Source organism: Elaeis guineensis, chromosome 3 (assembly GCF_000442705.2).
Source record: "Elaeis guineensis isolate ETL-2024a chromosome 3, EG11, whole genome shotgun sequence".
Classification (NCBI taxonomy): Eukaryota; Viridiplantae; Streptophyta; class Magnoliopsida; order Arecales; family Arecaceae; genus Elaeis; species Elaeis guineensis.
In genome coordinates, this window is record NC_025995.2 from 88859295 (window position 1) to 88870417 (window position 11123).

The 11123-nt window shown below is 32.8% G+C and overlaps 1 non-coding gene across 1 annotated transcript; it reads right to left on the reverse strand.

Annotated features, from left to right (window-relative positions):
• Nucleotides 1–10813: 10813 nt before the first annotated feature.
• On the reverse strand, nucleotides 10814–10889 carry LOC114914058 (small nucleolar RNA Z155). Its single transcript, XR_003800491.2, has one exon. It is a non-coding gene; the product is annotated as a small nucleolar RNA Z155 (small nucleolar RNA).
• Between the last annotated feature and the right edge of the window lie 234 nt (nucleotides 10890–11123).

Here is an 11123-nt window from a genome sequence, read left to right on the forward strand (position 1 = left end):
GGTTTTTATTTTTTATTTTTTGTATTTAATTTTTATACAATAAAATTATGCTTTTATTTCATATCTTTTTATTTTTTATTGAGGTATTGATCCAGCCTACACGGCCTATACCCTCTATTGACGTACCGTGATCCTTGGATACGGTACGTACTTTGAAGAGATAGATCGTGGTATGTTAGATTGAATCTTAGATCTTGTAATTGAATTTAGATAGTTTATACTCCAACAGGACGAGTTGTGATCTACTGATACAGTTCGTATCCCTTAGAGATAAACTATACTAATACCATAATTATAAGAATTAAATATTATAATATAGAAAAAAAATAAATCTCTTTGTATGGTGGATTTAGAATTTCTGGATTATTTCTCTGAATTATTTTCTTTCATAATTTAATTTACACTTTTGATTTTTTTTGCTATTCTATTTCTTGTTAATCCTTCTACAATCAATTCTCTTTTTATTTCTTCTTAAAAGAAAAAGATAATCGTCCTAGATCCCTGTGGAAATGATCCCTACTCACCCTATCTATATAGTATGAGTTGGTTTTTATTCTCGATCCCTACTCTTTGAATTTTTTTTTCTATTTTTTTCTTGCTTTTTCTCTAATTTTTTTCTCCTTTTAAAGTTTATTCCCGGACCCCCTATTTATAGATAATTTTTTCATATTTTTCTGATCACAAAAGGAGTCCTAAAACCCTTAAAAAATGTATTAATCTTCTAAGAATTTTTCTGGCCGTCGGATCAAGCTTGGACCGCCCAGATCAGCTCAAAAATTAGAGTTATAATCCTTATCAGGGTCGGATCAAATGTCAGCCATCCGATCTGGGTTCTGATAAAGTTCTGACCGTCGGATCGCGTAAAAGAGTCTTTAACATAGTCGGAAGCGATAACAGCCGTTGGATCGCATGATGGATTGCTTCTGGGCCATCGGATCGTGCAAAAGAGTCCTATTCAAAGTTGGCAACGAGTTTGAACCATCGGATCTGGGTCGGATTAAATCTCAGTCGTTGGATCGCACCCAGGATCTTTCTCTCACTTTGAGCTACGCCTGTGGACCGCATAACTATTCCTGTGGACCACGCCCTAGCTCTGTGGACTGACCGACCGGTCCACCGTGCACCGGAGATAATATTTTTTATTTTTTTAAGGTATTTTAGCTCTGTTTTCGCTCTGATTTTTACTTGAAAAATTAAAAAAATTATACATTAAATTTTTCAAAAATTTCTCTTCATTTTGGTGCTTAAATTGCTCAATTAAATTAACATCTATTTTTTTTATAAATATATCTAATTTTATATTTTTTTAAAATTACTTATTTTTTAGAAAAATTTAATAAATTCATGAAATTAGGATTTTTAGGAAGATGTTAGCATCATAAATTATCAAAAAAATCTTCAATAAATATAAAAATATACCACTTATCACACTCTTCAACTTGAACTTTGCTCGTCCTTGAGTAAAGAAAGAATTTAGATTTAAGTATCATTTAACTTAAAGTCTCAAATTTCACCAAATAATTTTAAAAAGGCCACTGATGTTCAGTAGAGTGTAAATGAGGTATGTCATTGGGATATTAATACTAGTCAATATGAGAGTCAAACTAAGAACACTAAATTTTTTCTGATTTTTTCTAAATTATCCCTTCCTTTATCTCCAAATCATTTACCTTCATATGGACAAGTAGATTGTTACTTCCGTCCTTCATTTATTGATTGATTTTTTTTTTTTAACGTTATACTGCTATTGAGTGTCTTAACCCCTTAAGCTTTCTGTTTGACCCACGTAGCGAGTTTTCAGTCAATGACTCCCAAACCAGATGGCTTTAGGGCACTAGGTATAAAATACCCCTCGAACCTACTTGCTCGAATCAAATAGGCTACGAGTTAAAACTAGCTTTACAACAAAGCTTCTTTGTCTTTCATATCTTTTGACGCGAAACTCAATGCTTGCTTAAGCAAAGAGGCCCGGTTACTCAGCATGAAGTACTTGAAAATTTTTTTTTTAATATATGAAGAAACGTATAGTTACCCTACACAAGTCCATAAGAAGTTAACTCTTCTTTGATGCTGGTAGAAAAATTTAAAAATGCTCAAAAAAAACTGTTTAAGTTCTAAACTTAACTCTTTATTGAGTTTTCTTAATACTTGATCCCTCGATATCTCATAACTCTCTAGTCTATACATTAATTTTCTTTTAAAATATTCTTGGTTTAACTCAATTCTTAAATGTAATCTGGTGCTTAAATGCTAAATACTAACTTACTTGAGGACTTTTGAAAATATTTTTTTTAAATATTTTAAAAATATTTTTCTCCCAACTTAATCGACATTGTCCTCAATGGAGTAGGAACAATGAAAGGTGCATAAAAAGAGAAAGAAAAAGGAGGGATGTCATCAGATCCAGAAGCTTTTTTCAAAATTGGTGCTTTCCCTATTTTAGTCAATATTGCCTTCAAATCCATACAAAGCAAGCCTTGATTAACCTGAACATAATGCAAAAGAAAGTAAAAGCAAAAACTGAAAACTGGATTGCCTCTCAGAAAGTGCTAAGTTTTAAGTCTTCAGCTAGATCAGATTATTGACAGACTCTTCCATACAGAGCGGTCCTTTATTCTTAAAAAAAATGAAGATCAGTTAAAACAAAGTAAAAGAAATTTGGGTTGCCTCCCAAAAAGCATTAAGTTTAACGACTTCAGCCAGACGCTAAAAAAGTGCCTATCCTATTCCTGTCCGAATCTTAACATGAGTCTGTAATTCTCTACATGATTCAGGCTCTTCCTCAAGATATTTTCTATTTGGGACCATTATATGACTCATTCTCTTGATAACTAACAATTCTTCCTTTATAATTGGATCTAGGTATAACTTAAGTACTAGTCGGGGTTTTAAGAGATCTAGATCTATATACTCGATGTGCTGAGAAAGTATTTCTGGATCTCCTATTATTGCCACTTCCTTTTTAAGCAGAGATTCAACCAGTGTCATGAGGGGTTCAACAATTAATTTTGGGTTTAGTTGAGTGTAATGTTCACTAGGTGTGGATACCTCATTATTATCAACTTCGGATATCTCCTCCAGTTCCTCAGACCTGAATGTTCTCAACTGATTGAACTGGTCTTTAAGTTCTAGACCATTCTGAGCTCTAGGGTCATCCTCTAGTTGGCTTGATAATTTACCCTCTTCTAGTTTACTAACCGCTATAGTTGATTAGCCCAATTATTTAAATAATTGGTCAGTAGTTTGCATGAAATTATTGAGGGTATTTTTAATATTTGAGGTTGATTGCGCTAAGATATCTAGACTCTTTTCTAATATGTTGACTCCTTCCTCAGGATCTAAACCTGGTTGATCATTCAGTGTTTGGTTGGGCCATAGATAGGGTTGATAAAAATTATGGGCTCCTAATGTTGCATCTTGTGACCATATAAAATTGGGATGACCTTTAGACCCTAGGTTATAGATTGGTGCATAAGGTTCATTTATGTAGCTTTCATTGAATGCACTCTCCTGTATGAGCTCAGTTTGGGTTGGGTTCATCAAATAAGGACACTCCTCCACAACATGATCTGGTGCATCACATCCAATGCACATGGGTGCTAGCACTTGATTAAATTGGATATGTCTTTCGAATTCTAAGGCTTCAATTCTATTGGTCAAAATTGCAATTCTAGTATCTTCAAATTCTCTTGAATAAATGTATGCATTTTCAATTTCAGTGGATGTAGGATACATGTTAATCGTTTGAGAATCAATTATAAAATTATTAGTTGAGGATCTAATTCTAGATGGCCGGACAGAGCTAATCGAATAACACAAGTCCAATAGAGTTCTAGGTTGTCTATTGAAATCTATTTCTTCCTCAGTAACCTTATAGGCTTGTAGATTTTAGATTGTGTCTGGCAATTTTCATTTTATCCCAGTAGAATTTTTTTTAAATTTTTTTTTTAATTTTTTTTTTAATTTTAATATATGAGAGAAAAAAAAGGAGAAGAAGAAGAGTTCTAGAGATGAGAGTTCTAAGGAGTCCTAAATCTAGAGATGTTAGAGAAGAGTACTTTAATTAGGGTTAAAGTTTGTAGGTTAGTAATCACATTATGCAATCAATCCTAGCTAAGGGTAACCCTAAATCTAGACAGCTCCTAACTGTCAAGGTTGCCTTTGAGCATTCTAGGCAAAAGACTAGCAACTCAACTGGCCAGGTAAGTGTAAGGTCGGTGGGGGTCCCACCGTTGCTTTCCTTAGATACCAACTGAGTTGGCCAGATAAGCGAACGGAACCAATTAAATAACCACTTTCCTTCAGGATGTAGTCCTTGAACCACTTTTCTAGACACCAGTCAAACTGACTAACCCTAACCCGATCTTACTCTTAGGATCCCTTGTCCTATTGAGCTCGAAAGTCCTTAGGGGCCAACGTCTAATTGATTTTAAATTAAGGTTTAGGTCAATGCAATATGCAGGATGGTGGTTTGTGAGCCAAGAAAGGGTGATGAAATCCCTACCTTATCTTATTTAGGGTTTGTGCCCTTAAGATGTTTTATGGATTTATGTAATGCAAGAAGAAAAGATGACCAGATTTGATAGTTAGTTAAGAGTAAATTGATTTTTTTTATTTTTTAGGTTTTGTGATTAAGTATCTAATTCCTTGAGTAGATTATGTGATGTCAATGTAAATTTTTTTATTTTTTTATTATTTTTTTTGAATAATCGTACCTAGATCTCCGGCAACGGTACCAAAATTTGATCGCTGTTGTAGGCGGTCAAGAATAAAAACCAACTCAAATTATATAGATAGGGTGAGTAGGGATCATTTCCACGGAGATCTAGGGCGATTATCTTTTTTTTTTAAGAAGAAATAAAAAGAAAATTGATTGTAGAAGGATTAACAAGAAATAGAATAGTAAAAAAAGTCAAAAGTATAAATTAAATTATGAAAGAAAATAATTCAGAGAAATAATCCAAGAATTCTGAATCTACCATGCAAAGAAATTTATTATTTTTTTTTCTATATTACAATATTTAATTCTTGTAATTATGGTATTAGTATAATTTATCTCTAAGGGATACGAACTGCATCAGTAGATCACAACTCGTCTTGTTGGAGTATAAACTATCTAAATTCAATTACAAGATCTAAGATTCAATCTAACATACCACGATCTATCTCTTCAAAGCACGTATCGTATCCAGGGATCACGGCACGTCAATAGAGGGTATAGGCCGTCTAGGCTGGATCAATACCTCAATAAAAAATAAAAGGATATGAAATAAAAGTATAATTTTATTACATAAAAATTAAATACAAAAAAAAAAAAAATTTATTTACAGGCTTCATCATATTCCTGGATTGAAGGGATTTAGCCACGCATCAAGCTCTCTAGCTCCATAATCTCCTAATATTTGATCCCTAAAGCTCTTTAATTTTTTTTTCTATTTTTTCCTTGCTTTTTCTCTGATTTTTTTCTCCTTTTAAAGCTTATTCCTGGACCCCCTATTTATAGGTAATTTTTTTATTTTTTTTTATCACAAAAGGAGTCCTAAAATCCTTAGAAAATGTATTAATCTTCTAGGAATTTTTCTGGCCGTCGGATCAAGCTTGGATCATCCAGATCAGCTCAAAAATCAGAGTTATAATCCTTATCAGGGTCGGATCAAATGTCAGCCATCCAATCTGAGTTCTGATGAAGTTCTGACCGTCGGATCGTGCAAAAGAGTCTTTAACACAGTCGGAAGCGATAACAGCCATTGGATCGCATGATGGATTGCTTCTGGGCCATCAGATTGCGCAAAAGAGTCCTATTCAAAGTCGGCAACGAGTCTGAACCATCGGATCTGGGTCGGATTAAATCTCAGTCATTGGATCGCACCCAAGATCTTTCTCTCGCTGTGAGCTGCACCTGTGGACCGCGTAACTATTCCTGTGGATCGCACCCTGGCTCTGTGGACCGACCGACCGGTCCACCGTGCACCGGAGGTAATATTTTTTATTTTTTTAGGGTATTTTAGCTCTATTTTTGCTTCGATTTTTATCTAAAAAATTAAAAAAATATACATTAAATTTTTCAAAAAATTTTCTTCATTTTGGTGCTTAAATTGCTCAATTAAATTAACATCTTTTTTTTATAAATATATCTAATTTTATTTTTTTTCAAAATCACTTATTTTTTAGAAAAATTTAATAAATTCATGAAATTAGGGTTTTTAAGAAAATGTTAGCACCATAAATTACCAAAAATATCTTCAATAAATGTAAAAATATACCACTTATCATCTAGCCTCTACGGATGGTCCACATGAAGCTCTCAGACCGATCAGTCCTCCGTGGGAGTGCTAGCTCGTGCAGTCGGCTTTTGATGGTGGATCTGATTTATTCTCTTTCTTTGATCATCTTGGACCTATTCGATGTCGAAGATAGATCAGAGGAGGATGCTGGATGGTGAAGAAAAATTAGATGAAGACTCTCTTCTCTTTTAATTTTTTTTCCTCACCCAGAAATCCTAGAACAGTTCTAGGTCTCTCACCTGAGAGGAGATCGATCTCCTCCTTTGCACATGCCAAGATGGTATGAACCCCCCCAAACCTCACACCCCAAGAAGGATATTTGACCCCTCTTTTCCTTTAATCTCTCATGATAAAAATCAGAGAGATATTAGCACACAAAAATATAAGCTTTTTATGGTTGTCGGTATCATCAGATTAGATAGGATAAGAGTCAGAATTTATTGTAATTCAAATCATTTTGAATTTCAATTTAACTTCAATTTTTTTATCCTTATCTGACTTAAAGAGGAACCTATCAGAGGATTTTGGGCATGGAAAACATATGGGAGCTCTTTCTTTTTGTCACACAAATCAAGGTCCTTCATAAGATGCCGGCATGTGGGAGGATAAGAATAAAACTTTAGGTTTAAATTCAAACCTTTTGAATCCAACTTAAAACAAACCTAATCTAATCTAAAGAGAGTGAGAAAAAGGATGTTAGCTTCTAATTTTCTCATGCACAAACTGGTTTTGTGTGATAAGAAAAGGCATGAGTCTTTCTGGGTGGCACAAGGGAGAGAGTCCCATTCATCTGAGATTCTAGGGTTTAACCAATTGGATTTCTTTCAAATCTAATTCAATTAGATCCAAATAAAATATGATCAATCTAATATAATTTAACTCCCTTAATCTCAATTAAATCTGATCAAATCAGTAAATTAATTAAGCCACAGATCCGATCAAATCAGGATCAATTCTTCCTTACCGATTAGGTTATCTCATAATCTAATCAGACTTGATCTGATTGAATCTAATTCAATCAAACATGATCTAGACTTTAATGCTCAATCAAATTGAGCTAATTAATGATCTAATCACTAATTAATCCTCTATTAATGATAGAGTCTCAGTCCAGTGGGACTCTTCATCAGAGTTTCAGTCCAGTGAGACTCTTCAGTAGAGTTCCCATCCAATGAAACTTTCATCAGAGTTTCAGTCCAGTGGGACTCTTCAGATCAGCCATCTGATTGAAAAAAAAATTTTAATATGCATGACCTCATAGATTCGAACCTAAGCCGGTAGCATAGGAATAGATTTCTGTATCAATCAGAGTAACCATCTAGCAATAGTACTCAACATCCAGATAGGCCAAATGTATGTAAAGCAATACTCAAAAGTCTACTTGGATATAGTTACCATATAATTCATCCCTTTGACCCTTAATGTTAGGATGACTTAGAGTTTAAACTGTCAACTTTGAATAGTATGTTTATTATGTGTTTCAACCTAATAAATCCTGTGACTCCTCATAAGGATTGCCCTAGCCAAGGTCTTACTAAATTGAAACACAAAACATTCTCTCCAATCTCTTGGAATGGTCAATTCTATCTTCACTCACGCACTAACTTCACAAGTACTTGATTGTGCCCAGAAATCTTTCGATCTTGATTTAAAAATTCAGGTAATCTGGCACCAAAGCACAGTGAGTTGCTTGCAAGTCACCATGGTAATCTCAGATCAGAGAGACACTTATACCTATATCATTTCGGAATAACTCTTGACAGCAGAGTGCTCCAGAGTTGGTCACGTTCAGTGAAATGTACTCCTATATTTCACCCGCATGCCATACCAACATCTCTATGCTCTTTGGTTAAGAAGACAACCAACTTATATGGCACACAACGACTTACACTTGATATGTCTATCGTCCTAGTGATAGCATATCATTTGGTCGCGAACTCATTTAAAGACTAAACGATAAATTTTTCTTTATCAATTTATAATAGTCCTAAGGACTTTAATCATAACACAGAAGTTCGAAATAGAAGATGTATAAGCTTATGATGAAAATTATCAAATAAATATTTTATTAATAATTAATTTATATATAATTACATCAAATAGCACAATCATCAATAGACTGATGACTGATTTTGGGTCACATTTTTTAATAAGACTAATATATAAGATATATACATTAATAAGAAAAATATTAAAGTATCGTTACTATAAAATTTATATTCCTATTGACTAGTTCCTAGATTCCCATATCCTATACTCTGTAGATCACGATGTATCAATGCATATCACACATTAAGCATAGTAAGTATTTTTGATTGGTTATCTTCCTACCAGTGATGGGTCAATTAATAGTATCATTTTTTTGACCATGACAAGGTGAACCATAATGTTAAATTCCTATCCATGAAAAGGAGAACAATAGTGTCATGTTGCTACCCATGGCTAGGCGAATCATAATCACATTTCACCAGTTACAAGGCAATCCATGGTAACATGCCTCATCTAAAGCTCATACGCACCATTCAATTAAGTCATCTACCATTCTTAATCTATACTAGTTGCAAAACAATCCATTATTCTTATATTATCTGATGCATAATATGGCAATTTTCTATGCATAATCAAATCCATTTATTAATATAACATGTATGAACATATCATGAATTGCATATCTATATAAAAAATTAATTATGAAAAGGGATTCTTTCTTTTAATTACAAACCAACAGTAAACAATCAAGTGTAAATTCACAATTGACAAATATAAACCAATTAATATTAATTTTAATATAATTATAAAAATTAATTGCTCTCATAAAATTGGACTTGTCTATCTAAAGATCATCACAATTATCCATCAAGCAAGCATAAATATTCTAATTAAGCATTTATTTTTTCAAAGTTCTAAACTTAAAATTGTTACCGCACTATTAAACTTAATCCATGCTATTTACCAAAACTAAAATAATAAAATATCTTAATTAGGTGATTGTAGAGTAAAACCCCATGCTAATCTTCTCCTCATCCCGATGATCATGTCTGTATGGAAAATCATGACCAATATTATTAGAGAGACAATAAAAGGGGGTAATAAGAGAGGAGTGCAACTTAGGAATTAGGAAAAGAGATATACCCTAATACTTTGTTAGAATTGGGGGTACACGAGGGTTCATAAGGGGAGGAGAGGGTAATAGAGGGAAAGGGAGGAGAGGGTAAGGAAATTAATGAACCTTTGTTTGGAAAGGGAGGAGAAGGGTAAAGAAGGGTACATACCTTACTCTTGTTTGGATAGAGAGGTTAAGGGAGGGGTAGAAGAATTTTTATATATATTTTGACAAATATGTTCTTTTTCATTAATAAACGTACTATCTAATGTTTGTGATATTTTGACAAATATCCATTCCTTTTAACAAATATGCTTCTCAAATTTGCTCTCTTTGATTCTTTTTTTTTGGCATCATATGAATCTATTTGAGGATAATTTTAGCTTTCTGAAATGCTCGTTCCTTTTGACAAATGCCCATTCCTTTTTTTAGTTCATGACTCAACTTTCTGATATGATGAATTTCACTCCTGGATCATATCCAACTTCATTTGTAATGGCTAAAATAATTTATATCAAGTTTGATGACTATTCTGGATCATCATCATCTGAATTTGTATATCAGTGGCCATTTCTTTGATTTTGCTATTACACTAAAGGAGAAAATTTGCTCATAGTGGCTTTCATGAATAACACTTATATATATCCTAAAATATTAGTTCTTTGAGATATTTGTTTCCATATCTAGGTCAAATAAAAAATTAATATATAAATTTCTATATAGTTTAATTAAAACAAAATAAATTTCTAGGTAGATTGACTAACCCACCTCGATAAACCCGAAGTTGGTGGTGCATTTAAACTCATGACCTTTTTATATCACTGTGGAAGCATAACTTGCTTCAGATCTCCTGATAATTGCATCACAAGTTCAATGTACTCTATCATTTTGTATGAAGACCAGCTACTACTTTTATGTTCTATCTTAAGCATGTATACAAAAATTTTAAAATTTTTTCATAGCATTTTCTTCTATACTTAAATATTTTATACAATATATAACCCAGCCTTTAGACACCTTCTACATTGCAGGCAGACTATGAATATATCCAAAGCAATATGAAATTTCCATCAGCAAACTCATTATAGGTTAGCTGATCGATGGCCTTGGGTTGACTAGTAACTTGAACATCAATTTGGCCTAATACTCTCAGACATGATATTTTAATATATAAAATAATTATATTAATTTATAAAGTACATAAGCAACACTCATGTATTACAATATATATATAAAAAAGGAAGCAAATACATAATGCTGACAGCTGCATACATTAACCACAACATGCCGTACAGCTACGTACCAAAAGGACTGAAAAATTTAGAGAATGGATTAAAACTATTTTGCTTAAAGGAAATTCCATAAAGATTCATAAAAAAGAGAAACAAGATGGCCAATTAACAAATGAATTGGAAGAAATTATTACTGTTGATCAGATAATTGTAGTTTGACTTTTTGTTAATCAATACTTTTTTTCAGCAAATGTTATTATCATATCAATGGCATCGAAATGTTACCAAGTGATTACAAAAAAAAATCAACTTGGGGCAAAAAAAATAGAAGATCAGAAATATTTTGGACAAAATAAAACATTAGCTCTTAAAAAAAATATTTGAGATCTCTATATAAAAAAAAATTTAGATCTGTTGAGAAATTACTGTCAGCTCAGACACTGGCAGGTTTTGAATCTCTATCATCAGAATCTGCCTTCCAAAGATTGTGATACCTGAATTTAT